Genomic DNA, 20310 nt, shown 5'->3' with positions numbered 1-20310 from the left:
TAATCAATGTTTATAAATATTTGAGGGCTGGGGATCAAGGAGGGGACTGGCTCTGCTCAGTTGCACCCTGTGATAGGACAAGGGGAAATGGATATAAACTACAGCACAGGAAGTTCCACCTCAACATGAAGAAGAACTTCTTTGCTGTAAGGGTCACGGAGCACTGAACAGGCTCCCCAGAGAGGTTGTGGAGTTTCCTTCTCTGGAGACTTTCAAGACCCATCTGGATGTGTTCCTGTGTGACCTGAGCTACATTCTATGTTCCTGCTCTGGCAGGGGGGTTGGACTCGATGATCTCTGGAGGTCCCTCCCAACCCCTCACATCCTGTGATCTGTGCTTTCTTAACACAAAGTCAGAACAGAATTTTCAACATAGTCTTAGAAACATGAATCATCTAACTAGAAAAAAAAGCTTTCTTCTACTGCCTTATCCACTATTTCTGTTTTGCAGTACGTAGGCTGTAAGTGCTTTGGCATAGGGATTGTTTTTAACTCTGATGTCTATAAAATGCTCAGCAGAAAGAAATCCTCATTAGAGCCCAATGCCATCACTGACACCAACTGTGTGCATACAGATTCCTTGCAGGAATGAAAATTGCCAAGCGAACAGCCTGATCCCTCAGTAAGTTGTGTGCATATACACCAATATAGATAGATGATTAAATATGTACCTAGTTGCATCTGCATGCTCACTGGAGATTTCATATATATGTATTTGGAGAAATAGTTGTGCAAAGTGAAATTTAGCTACATGCATTTTGTCTCTGGTGGGGAAACACACTGAGGATTTGCAGAGAGAAAGGTAGGCACTTGAGAGAGATGATTTCAAAATAAGCCATTCAGTCTGTGAGACTTGAAAGCTTGCTGCAAGTCAGAGGAAGAGAGAGGATTTTAAAACATGTCTATTTTCATCCAGTCAAAAGGCTCCTTCGGGCTACCTATAATGCAGACATGACTGACTCTGGAGGAGGGTATCTTTCCATCTCGCTTGGGACACCAACTGTAAAATACAGTTTGCCTACTCACCAGAGCTGCCCCATAAACTGGGAGAGCAAAGGGGTGGGGGAAGGTGAAAAGAGAGCTTTGGCTGTGTAGAATCAAGGAGGCAAAAATGTAATTGAATCAATAGTTGACCAGCTGTCTTCACAGCATCTTGGCTTCTGCTGGCCCTGGTAGAGGTAAGATGCTGCAGTGCTCTACAAAACGCTCTCTCATCTCAGTTTAAAAAGGCTCCATTGCGCCTTATCACATCAAAGCAAAGCATCTGCATGTTTCAGTTGTGGGGCATCGTGTGTCTGGCTCCCCTCTGGCTCTCGCTAATCCCCAGGATTATCACAGCTCTCTAAAGCGGCTCTTAAAAACCCTGTGAAAATAGGACTCCAAGTGGGTGTGTGAGAAGCAGGGACTGAAGCAATAAGGTTGTCTGTGCCTACAGAATTCATAGAATCACAGCCTACCTTACCCAAAAAAAGGTGTTGAAAAGGCTGTTTTGGTACCAGCTGATCCCAGGCTCTCGGTGAGACAGAACAAGATCGAGTCTGGTTCACTCATTTGCTGTGGCACATCCGAACGGCTGCTATGAGCTAGAGCTTGTGCTGAGCACATCCCTGCATTGCTCCTACATCATCTCCATCTCCCCCTCTCTTTTCTGAAGTAGCCATCTGCAAGTCAGGGACGCAGTTTGTGCAAGCTGGTCTTGGCACAGGCATAGAGGGGAGGGCAACAGGGAAGTCTTTGTCATGGAAGTGGCATTTGACCTATTCCGATCTGTAGGGAGGGAGTGCTCTCATAGGGCTGTTAGTCCTGCAGCTCAGGTGTGAAACACTGAGGGTTCCAGCCTGTGCTGTCAGGCCAGCCCTTTTCAGTAAGCCTCAAATCCACTTCAGAGGAAGTGAGACAGAAGGTGAACGTTTCACTAAGTAAAGGAGCCAAGAAGTTTACACAGCCAGCATGGCTCTTCCCCTGTCTTAGTTCTGTTGGCTGCTCGATCTCAAAGGAAAGTTTAGTAATCCCCAGGAAAGTCCTGGTCTTGAGAACTAAATGACAGTAAACCCTAAAATCTTCAGTACTTCATGAGATTTTTGCTCCTTTTCTCTCGCTGGAAACTAAAAAAGATTATGTGTGTCTGACATTGACACAAAGTCTGGAGAACTGACCCGTAAAGTAATTAGGAGAGGAATTCACCCTCTGCTCTGCCCCCCTCCCCAACCTTTCTCATCTCAAAGCCAGATCAGATGAAAGGCGAGCTCTGTTTACTTCCTGATCTGTCTAATTTCAGTAACAAGGACCATCCCGACTTCATCTTCCCGCAGCTGCTAGAAGTGAAACTCAAGAGGCTGCCCCAGGCACTGCAGCACCTTCTCAGAACTGCTTGACCTTAATGGATTAGCTTTTCCCTGAGCAGGTGGCAATTTAACAAGAGGAGACAAACTTTTTACACTTTGGAGACCTCTGGAGAGTGGCATCAAATATCAGAAGGTTGAAACAGAGCAAAGAGACTTCTGATGCCTTCCTACCTCAACCCTGTGCCACCTTAACCCCCTTGCTATGTGCATAAGTTACAGCTTTCCAGTCTGGATCCTAAGTCCATTTATTAAGGAATCACAGTAAAAATGGCCTTAAATTCTTAACATTTTGCACTCCCACAAATCCTGTTGAATTAAAGGAGAACATGTGGTGCTTTGATTTCGGTCTGCTTACACCTGAGTGTCTGAATAGAGTGTTAGGAGTACTACCTTAGGCTCTTGTTTTAGCAGGTACATGCTACAGTAAATACGTCACAGGAAGGGTAAAATATTAATAGCGATGTCTTCTGCTTTGAAGATGTCATTCTACCAAATCATTCACAGGTAAAACTGGCAGTGCCAAATGCATTGTACCATACCATAGAATCAACCAGGCTGGAAGAGACCTCCAAGATCATCCAGTCCAACCTAGCACCCAGCCCTATTCAATCAACTACACCATGGCACTGAGTGCCTCATCCAGGCTTTTCTTCAACACCTCCAGGGACGGCAACTCCACCACCTTCCTGGGCAGCCCATTCCAATGCCAATCACTCTCTCTGGCAAGAACTTCCTCCTAACATCCAGCCTAGACCTCTCCCTGGCACTTCAGACTCTGTCCCCTTGTCCTGTTGCTGGTTGCCTGGCAGAAGAGACCAATCCCCACCTGGCTACAACCTCCCTTTAGGTAGTTGTAGGCAGCAATGAGGTCTCCCCTGAGCCTCCTCTTCTCCAGGCTAAACACCCCCAGCTCCCTCAGCCTCTCCTCACAGAGTTTGTGTTCCAGGCCCCTCACCAGCTTCATCACTCTTCTCTGGACACCTTCCAGCATCTCAACATCTCTCTTGAGTTGAGGAGCCCAGAACTGGACACAGGACTCAAGGTGTGGCCTGGCCAGTGTTGAGTACAGGGGAAGAATAACCTCCCTTATTCTATTGGCCACACTGTTCCTGATGCAGGCCAGGATGCCAGTGGCTCTCTTGGCCACCTGGGCACGCTGCAGGCTCATGTTCAGCTACTATCTACCAGTTCTCCCAGCTCCCATTCCTCCTGGCTGTTCTCCAGCCACTCTGTCCCCAGCCTGTAGCACTGCTTGGGGTTGTTGTGGCCAAAGTGCAGAACCCTGCACTTGGCCTTGTTCAATCTCATCCCATTGCCCTCTGCCCACCCATCCAGCCTGTTTAGGTCCCTCTGCAGTGCTCTTCTACCTTCCAACAGATCAACACCCGCTCCCAGCTTGGTGTCACCTGCAAACTTACTGATGCTGGACTCAATGCCCTCGTCCAGATCATCAATAAAGATACTGAACAGGACTGCTTTCAGTAAGGAGAAAAGTCAAACAAATTGCTGGGTTAGTAAAAAGAAGGAAGGAAGGTAGTATTTTTTGGTGATCTCTCTGACATGCATTGGCCCTAGCAACAGGCCAGGTTCTACATTGTTCTAGTGTGTTTTTTGCTGTCTACTATGATCTGTTTGTTTAAGGATTCATCATAATGATTACAAGTCAAAACTGTCAAGCAGATGTCCAGTCTGATAGCCAGGTGTCAGATTCCATATCAAAACCTAAAGACAGAGATACCTCTGGTCAGGCTTCTTTACACTGAGCCTGCATTTCCCAAGGGCCTCAGCAACTGCAGCTCCCTCTGCTCTGGTGAGGCCATGCCTTGGGTATTATGTTTGGTTTGGGGCACGTCCTTACAAGAGGGATGTGGAGGTGCTGCAGTGAGTGCAGAGGAGAGCAACAAAGCTGGGGAAGGGCCTGGGGAATAAATCTTGTGAGGAGTGACTGAAGGAGAGGGGGCTGGTTAGTGTGAAAAAGAGGGAGTTGAGGGGAGACCTTATCCCTATCTACAGCTACCTGAAAGGACATCGTGGAGGGGCTGCTGCTGGTCTCTTCTCACAGGGAATTAGTGATAGAACAAGAGGGAATGGCCTCTAGTGCTGTGCTGCACTAGATTTTTCCAATCAGCAGCTGAAAAATACAAGGTGTGACCCCACCTGGAGTACTTCATCCAGTTCTGGAGCCCCTATTATATGAGGGATGTGGACATACTGGAGCATGTCCAGAGAAGGGCCACAAGGATAAACAGAGGGCTGGAGCACCTCTCCTATGAGCACAGACTGAAAGAGTTGGGGCTGTTCAGTCTGGAGAAGAGGAGGCTCCGAGGTGACCTTATTGTGGCCTTCCAGTATCTGAAGGGGGCCTACAAAAATGCTGGGGAGGGACTTTTTAGGCTATCAGTAGTGACAGGACTAGGGGGAATGGAGCAAAGCTGGAGGTGGGGAGATTCAGACTGGACGTGAGGAGGAAGTTGCTCAGCATGAGAGTGGTGAGAGCCTGGAATGGGTTGCTCAGGGAGGTGGTTGAGGCCCCATCCCTGGAGGTGTTTAAGGCCAGGCTGGATGAGGCTCAGGGCAGCCTGATCTAGGGTAGGTTGTCCCTGGCCATGGAAGGGGGGGGTTGGAACTAGATGATCCTTGTGGTCCCTTCCTTGTGGTCCCATAGACTGCTTCTATGACTATGATTTTTTACCACAATGTGAAGGAACGTTTCAAAAAGACAGGCAGGATAATTTAAAAAGAAAAAAAGGGGTAAGGAAAATGCAGCCATGAAATGTATTAAGTGAACCAGCTGCCTTCTGAGTAGCTGAGGGGCTGGACTAGATGATCCCTGGAGGTCTCTTCTGACTCCCACTATTCCACGATTCTTGGCAACAAGCTTCAGGAATATTGTGTAAATACACATCGAGAGATGTTTATCTCTTTACTTCTGCATGTGGATTTGTGTATAGTGCTGAGTGTGTGCATGTAGCATTCACATACAGTGCCACTAGGCATTTAATTTCTCTCCTACGTATTTCTGGGCTCCAGTAGTTCGTGCATCTCTTTATCAGGAGAATAGGTTCTGTTATCAGTGGGATATGTTTTGTGTATTTTAAAGTTGTCATACCAAATTATTGCAGTGGAAACTATTGATGTACTCACTGAAAACCTGCAGTCATTCAAGATCAAGGCCATTATCCCTACAAGAAAATAATGTCCTGAGAAGCATTGCTTCCAGGACCATGTTCATGTCTTTGCCTAGTGACATCCAACTGTTCAGCCCATATCTGGCTCTCTAGAGTCCTGTCCCTAAAGAGCTGCATAGCCATATACCATTCATGAATATTAAAAGCACAGTTCCATTTTTCACCCCAGCATAGTTCAGCTGTCTTTCCAGATATGTATGGCAGCTATTCTAACTGAAATGCTTTCTCTGACTAGGACCTCCCATACTCATATAGTATTTGCAGGGCTTTCTGAATACATCAAAATGATAAAATGTGTGGCAGGACAGCAGAGAGCCCTGGATATGTCAGCTGTAACTTGAGGGCTTTCAGACACTCTCCTGCTGGTTTGCTGTGGCACTCATCATGGCAAGGTGGTTGTGGGATGCAGAATCTGTGAAGGTGGATTTGTAGCAGTGTATCAAGTGGGGTGGAAGGAATCCAGCAGTGATCCCACTAGGAATCTGCCTGTCTTGGGAAGGCATCTCATCAGTTCTGTGAGATATTAATACGTCAGCATTGCCCAGGGAAAAGCTGTTCCATCAAGAAATTCAACAGCAGCACTTAGTGCCATGGTCTAGATGACTGGATAGGGCTGGGGGATAGGTTGGACTGGATGATCTCGGAGGTCTCTTCTAACCTGGTGGATTCTATGATAAAGCTCTGTGTCCTCCATGCATGTTTCTGAACTTTTTTTAGTAAGAGTCAATTCCCCAGGGACTGCACAAAGCATGAGTAGAAGCAACTGGCAGAAAGAGATCAGCAAAGATGGGAGCAGCAGATTTCTTCCCCAGGTTGGTGAGGGTCACTTAGTCAATACTTGTCTGATGCTTAGTCAGCCATATTGGTTTTGTGAGTAGCTGTGAACAGCTTTTCATCCTCCCATCCTTTAGTGGGAGAAATCTACTCTAGAGGTAGTAGAGGCCAATGGGTTTTGGTAAATGGCTCATTTTCCCTCTCTGCACAGTGGATCTACACTTAATGTCTCTATGGCTGCAGAGATGTCTTCTGTGGAAAGCCTAACTGGTGTATCTTAATTGTTGGACATGAAGCAGCAATCACAAGAACCTCAGAGGTTGGAAGAGCCCTCCAGAGATCGTTGAGTCCAACCTCTCTGCCAAGGCAGCATCCCCTAGGGTGGTTTGCACAGGAATGCATCCAGGTAGGTTTTGGAAGTCTCCAGAGAAGGAGACTCCATAACCTCTCTGGGCAGCCTGTTCCAGGGCTCTATCACTCTCACTGTAAAGAAGTTTCTCCTCATGTTGAAGTGAACCCCTCTATGTTTAAGTTTTCATAGAACAAGAGAATGCTTTAGATTCTAAGTGACCTTTAAAGGTCATCTAGTCCAATTCCTCTCCACAGTCAGCAGGAACACCTTCAACTAGATAGATTTGCTTAGAAACAACCTGAAATGGAGCGTTTGCAGTCATGGGGCCTCTACCACCTCTCTGAGCAACCTGTGCCAGTGTTCCACTACCCTCAGTGTAAAAAATCTGCTCCTCAGATCTACACTAAATCTCCCCTCTTTTAGTTTAAGATCATCATCTCTTATCCTGTCACAACATGCCCTGTTAAGAAGTCTTACAGGCCTCCTTTAAGTACTGAAAGGCCACAAGGTTTCCCTGGAGCCTTCTCTTCTCCAGGCTGTACAACTTCAACTCTCCCAGCCCTTCCTCTTAGCAGATGGATTCCAGATGCGTCAGCCGAGTGAAAAACAGCAGTAGAACCCCACACTGTTCAAAACAAGTGTGTCAGTACTATCAGGCCTGGTGTTACAATTAAAATTCCAGACCAAGACCTGCCATATGTGCTCACAGTCCATAAGCCAGCACCCCAGCAGTTGGAGGGAGAGAATGCTGCATCTCCGCTCCACTCTGGTGACAATGCACCTGTAGCGCTGTGTCCAGCTCTTGAGTTCTCAGCACAGGAAAGACATGAACCTGTTAGAGTGAGTCTAGAACAGTCTACAAAAATGAACTGAGGGCTCTGCTATGAAAAAGCCTGAGAGAGTAGTGGTCGTTTAGCCAGCGGACAAGAAGGCTCCAGGGAGACCTTATTGCATCCTTTCATTACTTAAAGCAGGTCTAGAAGGAAAATGGGGACAGACTTTTTAGCAGGGCCTGGTAAGACAGGACAAGAGGTGACTGGTTTAAAATATAAGGGACGATTTAGACTATAAATCTAAGAAAGACATTTTTTTTACACGGAGGGTGGTTAAACACTGGCTCAGGTTGCCCCACCCCTAGAAACATGCCAGGTCAGGTTGGATAGAGCTCAGATCAACCTGATCTAGTTGAAGATGCCCTTGCTCAGTGCAGAGAGAGTGGACTAGATGACCTTTGATGTTCTCTTCCAGCCCAAGCCATTCTGTAACTCTGTGATTCTATCATTTCCCACCCAACATACATTGGTTCTCTTTCACCACAGCACAGAGCATCACAGTTACTGCATGTTGAGGGGAAGGGGAAAAAAATGAAAAAGAGAACTCTGCACACACACACTCAAACAGCAGACCACACATTTTCTCTTTCAAAATAAGGAGCAATTCAAAATATCTTTCTCTGAGTCCAGCCAAATTTGCCACAGACCAGTGGTTTCCTAGACAGTGAGCCAAGGTAGTTTTGTCTTCAGTCACACTGAACAGTAACCAAAAAGAATCCACTGAAATTATTCCAGAATAAAAGACTATTTTAGGAAAGTAAGGACATACAGACAACATAGATGCAATTTCAGGATAATTTTACCCATCAGTTTCCTCTGGATCTATGAAACTGTGTAAACCTCAGTTATGCCAGACTAAGAGGAACGTTAGAGCTTGACTTGTGATCAATTTATTTATCTCCTCCAAAATGTAAAAATCAGGTTAAAGTCTCATGCCTTGAAAATTTTCAAGGCTCAAGATGTACATGATATGACCAGTAAATTATTAATTATAGATATGCAGTGTTTGGAAAGGGGAAAGAGGAAGAGATTATATGAGTAAAGGGAGAATCATTCAGGCTGATACACAGCACATCTTTTGACCTCATCTAGCACATAGCTGAGGGTTTCAGGAAAGCCTGGGCATTTTTGACATCCCTTAAGTTTCAGGGTCTGTAAACTAATCAATGGACAGCATCATCTGTATGATACAGTAGATATACTTTTTATTTGTGGCAGATATAATAATGACAGTTTCTTTCATTAACTTTCAGTAATAATCTTTATTTAATAATTAATAGCAGCATAATTTAATACAGCACAAATTAAAAGTATTCTTCATTTCTCTGTAATGGTTCATCAAACTCTGGCAGAGGACAAACGATAGTAACTGCTTGCAAAATACATACATTAGTCAGATTGCACAAAGATATTTGCTATGCAGTACTTAAGGGCCTGATCCTGCCAACAGTTTACAACAGAGAAGGAGAAAACTTCTGATTTGTCACAAGAAAACAGTCAGATTTAGCCTGCATTCCTGCCTGTTACAATCCAAACCATGGGCAATCCTTTTTAGCTGAACACTGAACTTCAGGCTGACCATTGGTCAAATTTCACCTAGCAAACCTTCAGCAGTTACCATGGAAATTATGGTATCAGTCTTATGGAGCATCTCAATCTTCCACAGTGAGATAGACAGTAAGACTTTTCCCATTAAGACGTACACACACACTTCACAGGGGCTGGAAGGGACCTCCAAAGATCATCCAGTCCAGCTCCCCCTGCCAGAGGTAGATCACCTACAGCAGATCACACAGGAACGCATCCAGGCAGGTCTTGAATATCTCCAGAATCCACAACCCCCCTGGGCAGCCTGTTCAACAATCATGTGAGTTGCCCTGGAGATATTCAAGTGGTCTGTCACTCTTACATATTTACATGAAGTTTCCTATGCCTCAATTTCCACCCACTGCTCCTTGTCCTGTCACTGGGCATCACCGAGCAGAGCCTGGCTCCATCGTCTTGGCATTCACCCTTTACATATCTATAAACATAAATCAGGTCACCTCTCAGTCTCCTCACCGAGCAGCACAGCCCCAGCTCTCTCAGCCTCTCCTCATAAGGAAGCTGGTCAATTCCCATAAAATTTTTTGTGGCTCTGCAGTGGCCTTTTTCAAGTAGTTCCCTGAGGTTCTTCTTCAGTTAGGGGGCTCAGAACTGGACACAGTACTCCAAATGTGGCCTCACCAGGGCAGAGTAGAGGGACAGGAGAATCTCTCTCCACCTACTAACCACAGCCCTTCTAATATATCCTAGAATGGCATTGGTATTCTTGGCCACCAGAGCACATCGATGGCTCATGGTCACCCTTCCATCCACCAGGACCCCCAGGTCCCTCTTCCCTTCACTGCTCTCTAACAGGTCAGTTCCCAACCTCTGCTGCTCCATGGGGTTGTTCTTTCCTAGGTGCAAGACTCTACACTCTCCCTTGTTGCATTTCACCCAGTGTCTCCCTGCCCACCTCTCCAGCCTGTCTCGGTCTCTCTGAATGGCAGCACAGCCTTCAGCTGTGTCAGCCACTCCACCTAGTCTGGTGTCATCAGCAAACTTGCTGACAGTGCACCCTGTGCCCTTGTCCAGGTCATTGATGAATATATTGAACAGAACTGGTCCCAGTACTGACCCCTGTGGGACTCCACTAGCTACAGTCCTCCAACTAGACTCCAACCCATTGACTACAATCTCTGACTTCTTCCCTTCAGCCAGTTCCCAATCCAGCACACTACTCGATGATCATTCAGCCCACACTTTCCACTAGCAAATGTTTTGTCAGCTAACACACCCCTTTATAAAGAAGGGTGTATATTTCCTGAGTATCTCCACTATGGACACATCAGAGTCTTGCTGTATTTCCATCAGCACTGCAGGTACCTCATGCAGCTGCTGTGAGATTGCTGTATGTATAAGAGGTCATCCCTAGGCCACCACAAAGCCTTCCAGCCTGTCACAATAAACAGTAAGGCTGTTCTGACATGATCATTTAGTAAGGCCTGTATACCTTTCCCTTAACTACAGTTTGGTACTGAAGTCATCTTCTAAAATTATCATGTAATAGCAGGTATGGTCTACCAGTGGCTTACAATTTGGGTAGAGGAAGGACAGAACCTCTTCATATGGCCAGATCTTAGAACAGAGAAAATTAAATGTGGGTTTACATTCATTCTAGAAGATAAAAGGTGGAAAATCAGGACTTCTGCAGTCTTAATTTAAAGCTTTGATTGTTCTGGCTTATGAAGTAATCTTGAGGACATGGCATATGACTACATATACAACATTAGGATGGATCTTCCACTGCAAGTGAGTACTTGCTGTCTTTAAAAGGGCTAATTATTAGAGTGTGTGTATACTGGAGTATTTGTTTTTCCATGTAACCATTGGAGACTATGGCATTTTCGGCTCAGATGCTTCCTGCCCACAGATAGTATCTTAGTTTTGGCTGGCTTTTCAGGTAAAAAACAGGAAAGGAGTGGCAAAGAGCACCTAAAATTTAATAAAACAATAACAGCTTTTCATCTTCCTTACTCAGCAGAGGTTGCAAAAGACTGAAACATCAAAGTAGTACAGGGAGAAGATGAAGAAGGTCTAGCAGGAAAAGAAACAAAAATGTTTTCTTAGATGACCCTTTAACAGGGCTTCCTTTTCCAGCTTCAGCCTCAAGTGTTCACTGAGATGCAGATTTGGTGGGAGGATAGAGGATATTCTGCCAACAGCCCATTGATCAGTGGGTTTAAACTTCTCAGGCCCTTTGGATTTCAGCCCATGTTTCCCACAGGTCTCATCTTCCTGTCACTCTTGCTGTTTGGAGAAAGGGAGAGATTTGCAGGAAAGACTAGGAAGCCATTAGAAAGAAGTATCAATTCTGTAATAGAAAGAGATTGCTGATTATGGGGGGGATTTTTTCAGGACACTTGACCTCATTGTGGAAACTTTAAATACTGCAAAACCAGCTGTAAAAGAAGCATCTGTGAGGAAAAGTTCTGACTCAGGGAAAAGAAATCAGAGAGTGGGTAAAAGCTTTTGGAAGAAACCTCTTTCCTTACCTTGGGAAAGTTGCTTATTGAGACATGACCTGGCATTTGGAGCTCTTGCATGTTACACCATGTTTGCACACCTGTTGTGTTGGGAAAATAAAAGGTATTTCCATGATGTTACTGATGAACTTAGTCCCAGACCTAATGAAGGGAATCATAGAATCACAGAACATTAGAGGTTGGAAGGGACCTCCAAAGATTGAGTCCAACCCCTCTGCCAAAGCAGGATCCCCATGGGTAATCCACGCAGAAATTCATCCAGGAGGGTTTTGAAAGTCTCCAGAGAAGGAGACTCCACAACCTCTCTGGGCAGCCTGTTCCAGTGCTCTGTCACCCTCACTGTAAGGAAGTTTCTCCTCATGTTGAGGTAAAACCTTCTATGTTCCAGTTTGTAGCCATTGCTCCTTGGCTTATTGTTGCTGACCATCAAAACCAGGAGAGTAAAGAAAATACCTTCTTTGATTACTGTGGATGCTAGTGCAGGGCCTCTGTGTTCTATGGCTCAAGATGATCCTACCCATAGATGCGATTCTGTGATCTTAAAAACCAACCATCAGTCCTGAAATTGTTCATCCTCATGATCCTTACTTGTGTTTTCATAAGTGACTAGGTCTTCAAATGTTGCAAAAGACACCTGGTTGAATTTCAGAAGCTGAGATTTTGCAAAACTTTGTTATTTGATATTGCTCCAAAGTAAACACAAGCATTAAAGGCTCTGTCATTGGTGTGTGGGAGACCTTAAAATACTATGGCTAAAAATACTGTCCTCTGTGAACCTTGGGCTGCTTGACATGTTTGAGAGGTATGACAGAATAACAGAACAAGGGGACACAGTCTCAAGTTGTGTCGGGGGAGGTGTAGGCTGGATGTTAGGAGGAAGTTCTTGCCAGAGAGAGTGATTGGCATTGGAATGGGCTGCCCAGGGAGGTGGTGGAGTCACCATGCCTAGAGGTGTTAAAAAAAAGCCTGGCTGAGGCACTTAGTGCCATGGTCTAGTTGATTGGGCAGGGCTGGGTGAAAGGTTGCATTGGATGACCTTGGAGGTCTCTTCCAACCTGATTGAGTCTATGACAGTTTATCTCCCAAAATTCCCTCCCCATTTCCAACTGGCTGGACCATGCTGCTTTACTTCCTGTCCTGAAGTACCACATCATGGCATGTTGTGCTCGGTTGACAGCTGCTAAACTCATTCTTGTCTGTTTACTGATGGAAGATGTCAGTATTCTCTACTATCTGTCCTGCAGGGTCACATTTTCATGTGAATACACAGACATTAAGTTTCTCACAGGTTTCTTCAGCTGGGAATTTTATACTGCCTAAAGATCTAGTTTTATTTATCACTTATTTGGAAAGCTTTGGGGAGGAGGGGGGGGAAAGCATCTTACAGAACTTGTCACCGCACCAACAGACTCAAACATGTTCAATACTCCTCTGTTGATTTAAATTAAACTTGTCTAAGGTTTGTGAGCACACAGTGAAACTTCTCTTAAAGAGATTTTGCTTGCTTTGGGTTTCTCAAACTCTCCACACCACCTCTGACTCATTCCATGTGGGAGTATTTGCAGAATTCTTTGGCTTGCCCAGTCTTTGATTGACGTCACCATTGTTTCCTTGCTATTTTTATCCACCTTGTCAGGGCTAGTAAGCACAGTGCAGCGTGTCGATTCTAAGTCAATTTTTCATCAATGTTATGCAGCTTGAAGGTTTTAGTGGTGTCTTTAAAGCTGCTTAGTTGATCTGCATGTAGAAGCTTAAATAAATGCTGTTTGCATTAAGGCTAGGAAATCTGAACGATTTCTGTTCCTCATTCTTTGCCACCTCACCAGCAGTAAGGTGCTTTGCAGGATTTCAGGCAGTGCCTATATGTCATTTATACTGATTTTTGTACTGATACTCTCATGATTCATCACAGAAGGGGGAGGGTGGCAGGTAATTTGTAAGGAAAGAAAAAGATGAAACAATAAAACTGGACCCTGATAGAGTTTTCATGTGTAGCCTTTGGCAAACCACTCAGTCTTGCCATCCCTGCAGCTTGTATTTCTAGCTGAAGATGCACCATGCATTTCTCTCTGACTTGCAGAGCTCAGTTCATGCCTGATGTAGAGGTGGAACAGGAGCAAAGTTCAAACAAATCCTGAGGGAGAACCTGAAAAGTGGGGTTAACCTTTATTCTGTTGCTGTCATCAAAAACGGACCTGTAAATATATAGGTTACTATTATGTTTAATTAACTCTTGAAGGCTCCAGGCACTATGGCCCAAATCCAGCTTCCACCTCTGCAGGCTTTGAAGTGCTGGAGGAAGCGTGTCCTGTGTTAGCATAATCAATTTTTTCTCATAAGGTGAGAAGACTTTAATGAAGGAAAGGATGATCAATGGATATTTGCCAGCATGCTTGGCTTTGCTTCACAAATGTTCTCATTGTTGGCACTAAACCAAGCCAAAGAATCCGCTTATGCACCCAAATGCTCCTTAACTTGTGGTGGGAGGTAGAAGGAGACGGTAGAATGAGGAGCAAAGTTCACACTTCCTCCATTTTCTCTCCCATCGAGTTACCTCCCATCCCATTTCCTAGCATTCTCATAAAAGTTTCATCTTCTTTTCCTGGGACACTGAATTCTCTTTGTGTGTTTTACCTCCAGACCTACTTGCACTGTGGTCCTTGCACAGCCTTGCAAGCAGCTGCCAGATTTTGCCCAAAGAATAGAACTACTACCGGAGCCCACACGATCTGATGCAGAGACTAGCCTAAAACAGCACTTGCTGAAATCCCTGCTTGGACAGCTGGTCGCTGTGGTCAGACAGCCTCAATCAGCTGCTGATTGCTACTTCAGCTCTATTCCCTGCTCATGAGTGGAGGACTTCCTATTAGACAGTTTTATGTTCTTGGCATAAGAACCAAATGCTGGAGCAAATCTCTTGCAACCGATCGTACTACGCTTAACAACTTCTGCTCCCTGATTGCTGAGGAAATTATTAGAAGAAGAAAATGTGTAGATCTTTCATCGTGCCTGCCTCAACTTAAAGGAGGTCAGGAATGGTAAGAGGAGGAGGGCTTTAAGCAGTCATTTAGCTTTCTTAAAAGCTCTTCTTCCACTATTTTTTCTATCACACTTACTGTCTGCTACCTAATTACTTCCATATCAAGCTCTTTAACTCAGCATGCAACGTCCCACAGGCTTTTAAATCTTTGTACAAGTCTGCCTCTGGAAGCTGCAGTGGTGAGACCTTGTTTTCTCCTTTCACAAACATGCAGTATGTCACTTTCAAAACCAAACGCATTACTGCTCAGCCTTTCATGCACACTTGATGTATTCTCCCTGTGTGTCGTTCCCCCTTGCTCCTCCTTCCCCCTCCCCAAGGTTAATGACACTTCACAGAGTGCTCGGATTTTCTCAGACCAGTCCTTAATGTGCTTGTTTGTGATTCTCAGTAAAACAATTTTGTACTACAGTAACTGGAAGTGGTTTAGGTAATTTCAGATACTCACTATGGTGACTTTCGCATTTGTGGTGTATGAGAATCACAGAAATATTCAGGTTGCAAAAGACCCTTGGGATCACCAAGTCCAACTGACATCCCTACTCTACAAGGTGCACCCTAAACCATATTCCCAAGCACCACATCCAAACAACCTTTAAACACACCCAGGGTTGAGGACTCAGCTGCCTCTCTGGGAAGCCTACTCCAATGCTTGACCATTCCTTCAATGAAAAAAAACTTCCTAATGTCAGTTTAAACTTAACCAGTCACAGTTTGAGGCCATTCCCTCTTGTTCTATCACTAATTACCTGTGAAAGAGACCAGCACCAACCTCTCCACAATGTTCTTTCAGGTAGTTGTAGAGAGTGATGAGATTTCCCTTCAGCCTTCTCTTTTTCAAGGTGAGAATCTGGTTAAGAAGTACTGATACAAAATGAAGAAAGCCCTCAACAAAAGTAACAACAATGTTCTTACTCTTACCTGCAATACAACACGGTGTTTTCTGTCCTTTGGAGCAGATTTCTGAAGCAATGAAATTCAAGTTTCATTGACTAGATCAAAACTCACACAGAAGAATGAACTAGTTAGAAAAATCTATCTGGACAGTGGGATTTTCTGTTACTGAGGAAATTGCAGTGACCTAAACTGCACAGAAGGGGAAGAAAATCTCTTTCAGAAGGACTGAGACAGTCTAATACATGGTGCTGAATTTAGACATCCTAATGGTGAAGGAAGAAAATCTGGGAACTGTTAAAATTGGTGCTCATTCCTAATCAAGTTAATATGTCAGATAACAGCCAAATAGAACCATATTTTTAAATGCATTCCTATTCAGCTGCCAGTGCCTTTGTTTTCAACTTGCTTCTGAAAGCTAAGGCCCTGCTTCCTGAAGGCTTTTCAAGGTATCAGAGAGATCTTGCATACGCAGTTTTGTGCTCAGTATTCAATTCAGGCAGCACCAGATCTAATATTTGGAGGTTAAAACAATCTTTATACATTCAAATCAAGTAGTTTCATAGCTAACTGCCAACAACTCTATTTGTAACTGATGACAGCTATGTTCCTTTAGGCTAAGTCCAACAGGTCAAGCCTTTAGGCTACAATTTCCAAAAGCTTAGGGATTTAGACACATAATTCCCAGTAACAGAAAAGTAAAGTGGGTGCCCAGATCCTATAGCCAGCTTCAAAGTTATTAGCTCTTCTCTAAATCCACTGAACCTCTTCTTTAGGCAAGCAGTGCAGAGATTGAGCAGACATCTTATCAAAACAATTAAAAGTCATCATTTTAACTAAACAGGGTGTGCCTAAATGAATGGACCAGGCTGGCCTGCAGAAGAGGCAAAACTCCTTCTCTTAAAGGAAGAAAAAAGACTGATCCTGGAGAAGAAGAAAAGCCAGGATAAGGCTGATGGACTCCCTTCCAACTCTCACATACAAGCTAAGTACAATGATCTGCCTCACGGCCCTAGAACACTTCCAATAGTTTGAGGGAGAATCTATCTTCTGTTTCTTTTCTCCCCAGCAAAGTTTTCCAATAGCATGGATAATGTGCTATCAATGGTGGTTTTCTCCTGAATATTGGCTACTCCAATATTCCATTTTAGTTCATATTTTCTCTGCCATGTAATTTGGGCCTTGTACTCAGTGTTAATACATGCAATAATTATAATTCTCCTTGACTGCATCATATTTAAAGGTGTAAGCTTCTCAATCCATCTCCTTGAGGCAGATTACCCAGGAGACAACCCGCACATTACAGATGGAGCTACTCTGATCCCATTAACTGAACAGTGAGGAGAGTGTTTGAATCACAGACTCCAGAGCCTAGTGAAACCCTGAGCTCATTAAATGCAAAGCTGGCAAGACTGTACCATTGGGGTGCCACTTTGGGTTTACCTTTGAACTTCAGATTGCATTCAAGGGGTAAATGTTGAGCAGGGATGAGACTAGGACATTGGGATGAAGTCCCTGGCACCATATCCACCTGTGCATGTGAACTTCTGATCCTTCCTACCAGAAACCTCTCAGCAATCTCTGAAGGTGCCAGGGGGCCCAAACCACCAAAGTAAGGCACAGAAGGAAAATAAAAGAGCAGACAACTTAAAACCAAGTAGATTAATTAAATAATCTATATATTTACCAGTGATAATTCTACAGTAAAAAGCCTCTGGGGTTAGGCATTTTACAGGGATTTTAATTTGGAAGCTTTGGAGCCCTGAGGATTGTTACTTTTGGGTTTTTTTTTTAAAGTGATTTGTGGAATTGTTGTGGTGCAGGCTTTGTCTTTTGGGCTGTTTACAGTCAATACAAACATCTGTCAAGGACAAGCTGTAAGACAGTCCCACTGCCGTATTACATCATGTAGCACATTGATTTTTGCACTGCTTAATGGTCTGGTGGTACACACACTGATCTGGAGAATTAGGAAATCTGGATTATGTTTGATGCTTTACCAACAAAACCTCTCTTTTCCCTAACTAAGACTCTTGCTTAGCATACTTTGCAATTTGTTGTGTGATCTGCCACTACAGGGAAAAATATGTTGGGCAAGAGTGAAGTCCTAAGTATTAGTAGGGTCATGTATTCATTCTTGATGTGAGTAAATACATTGCACCTAGACACTGAGTAATACTAATTCTGAAGGCAAAGAGAAAAAAAAAAAGAAAGCCAAAAACAAATAATGGGTTGATGTCCATTAGAAAGGTGAAGGGGAAAACTGAGGGCATGTTGATGTAGGTAGATGTATTTGCAAATTACCAGTGTTGCATCAGTGGGGGATGCTTTGCAGATGTTGGCAGCATCATGAGGCTGCAGAGATGCTTTGATTTATCTAAGTTATTATATAAGTAATTATATATTCTTGTAAGAATAGGTCAGATGGGCTCTGACTGGGTAGGGAGGTGGCTCCTTTCCACAGTGAGCCATGGGGTATCTAGGAATTAGCTGCTTCAGAAACGGTGCACAGGCTCTCCCAGGGCAAGCAGGTTAAGGTGCTGGATCATGGGATCACAGGATGTTAGGGGATGGAAGGGACCTCCACAGATCATCGAGTCCAACTCCCCTGCCAGAGCAGGACCATAGAATCCAGCGCAGGTCACACAGGAACACATCCAGACAGGTCTCAAAAGTCTCCAGATAAGGAGTCTCCACAACCTCGCTGAGCAGCCTGTTCCAGTTGGACAGCAAGTCACTGCACCCCAGCACAGTAGGCAAGACCAGAGTTGGCTTTAAAACTTTTCCTTGCTTTCATTTTTTAAAATGCTACCTATTCACCACCTCTGGGTTTAAAACTCCTCATTTTCATTCAAACCACTTTCTGAATGTTGTTTCCTCTCTTCTTCAAATATCCTGCTTCACATGGATTGGTGCCTGCCTGGGCTGCAGCCCAAACAGCAAGGGCAGCAGGTCAAGGGAGAGGATTCTGCCCCTCTGCTCTAGTGAGACCCTACTGACAGTGCTGTGTCTAGCTCTGGAGCCTTCAGCACAGAAGAGACATGAGCCAGTTGGAGAGGGTCCAGAGTAGGCCACAAAACCGATCTAAGGGCTGGAACACCTCTGCTGTGGAGAAAGGCTGAGAGAGTTGGGGTTATTCAGCCTGCAGAAGAGAAGGCTCCAGGGAGATCTTATTGGGGCCTTTTGGTACTTAAAAGGAGCCTATAAGAAAGCTGGAGACACTTTTTTAGCAAGGGCTGGAGACACTTTTTAGCAAGGTCTGTGACAGCACAAGTAATGATGGTTTTAAACTAAAAAAGTGGAGAGATTTAGACTAGATCTAAGGAAGAATGTTTTTTTAGACTGAGGGTAGTGAGACACTGGTAACAGGTTGCCCAGAGAGGTGCTAGAGACCCCATCTGTGTAAAACACTCTAGGTCATAGGAATACTTTGTCAGAAGCAACACGGTATTATTGTACAATGTGAGTTAGAGTCAGCAGATCCTGCAGAACACATCAGCATAGTTCAAAAACACCTGTCAGGATGTGCTCTTATGGAAGAGCATTGTGAGAAAAGGAGAAGCCAAAGCTTACAGCAACGGTCTAACTTTTATCCTGACTCAACGTGTGTGAGAGAGATGAGGCACAGAAAACATCCTAAATTTCCCTCTCCCAGTTTAGCAAGAAGCTGTGTAGATCCATCCATAGCACGTCAGGAGCCCTGGGATGTCACTGTCTGCATCACAGGTTGTTTCCTTCATTTTTCTCCGAGCAGTACTACAGAGCAGGATGAGAACAACACATTACCCTGCTCCTCCCTATAGCCCTGCCAGTCTCTCAGGTCAGAGACAGTGGCAGTGTTGTCTTTGCAGTCTTCGGAGGCCACTGAGCACAGCAGCTGTGGAGCTGACATGTTCTGCCAGTGGTAGGATGAGTTTCTGGAAAGAGGCAAGTTCCCTTTACGCAGCAGAACGGACAATGCAGGCCAGGGATAATACGCATCCCTCTTACGGCATGAAAGAGGCTTCTCTGCAGAGAGGATTGTTTGTTTTCCTTTGTGTCTTCTCAGCTGCAAAACGCAGGCTTCTTCTGCCCCTTCTCTCTCATCACTAGCTCCCACTCAGTGTGCCTCCTTAGCACACCCTCTGATGGTGACACACACACTCCATTGAACCCTGCTGGAGTCTGAAATTCCCCAGCATGAGACAAATAAACAGTCTCCTTTTTTTTTTTCCTTCTCTTTTTTCTCCCCCCTCCCCCCACCTTCCCTTCCCTTCTCTCTTTCTTTTTTTGCCTAAGTTCCCAGACTGACATGCTGTAAAACAAAATAGACATGGATTTTGAAACCTACCTTCACCAGCACTAGTGGGGTACGCAGAAAATACCTCGTGAACCAAATGCTTTGAGTGGGGACAAATGCAAAGGCTTAGGGATGATTAATAGCTACAGCAGCCAAAGGCTTCTGAGATTTTTTTATTCTAGTGCTGTGGGCCAGGATAGAATTTCAAGCATATTAATTAGCAGTGTTCTGCATGTTTGTTGCTGCACCAATAAGCAGAGGAAAGTGAGTGCTAGAACAAGCTAAGAAATACTTTTGGATACTCTGACACAAAGCAATCAAAGCAAAGAGTACCACTGTTAGCCTCTGGATTAATTGGTCTGTAGGAGTGGGTAACTTTGAAGATAGAGAGGAATGAAAGTCTGACAGACAAAGGACAGATTTCACTTGCTAGTCATGCACCAATATGTGATTGAAAGATTGATTCAGTTTGACTGATGAAAAGCTCTTATCAGCTTTATGCCACATCAAAATACAAACATGTCCCATCAGGTAA

At 44.5% G+C, this 20310-nt stretch overlaps 1 protein-coding gene across 13 annotated transcripts in view; it reads left to right on the top strand.

Annotated features, from left to right (window-relative positions):
* Positions 1 to 16732, top strand: part of LOC135184794 (uncharacterized) — a 616367-nt gene extending 599635 nt beyond the window's left edge. For all 13 annotated transcript variants that reach the window (XM_064160870.1, XM_064160872.1, XM_064160881.1 and 10 more), the window contains one exon: positions 16341 to 16732. The gene's annotated coding sequence lies outside the window, so the exon portion shown is untranslated. The remainder of the gene's footprint in view (positions 1 to 16340) is intronic.
* Positions 16733 to 20310: the final 3578 nt, after the last annotated feature.

Source organism: Pogoniulus pusillus, chromosome 21, assembly GCF_015220805.1.
Source record: "Pogoniulus pusillus isolate bPogPus1 chromosome 21, bPogPus1.pri, whole genome shotgun sequence".
Taxonomy (NCBI): Eukaryota; Metazoa; Chordata; class Aves; order Piciformes; family Lybiidae; genus Pogoniulus; species Pogoniulus pusillus.
This window is presented reverse-complemented; position numbering and strand designations above follow the sequence as displayed.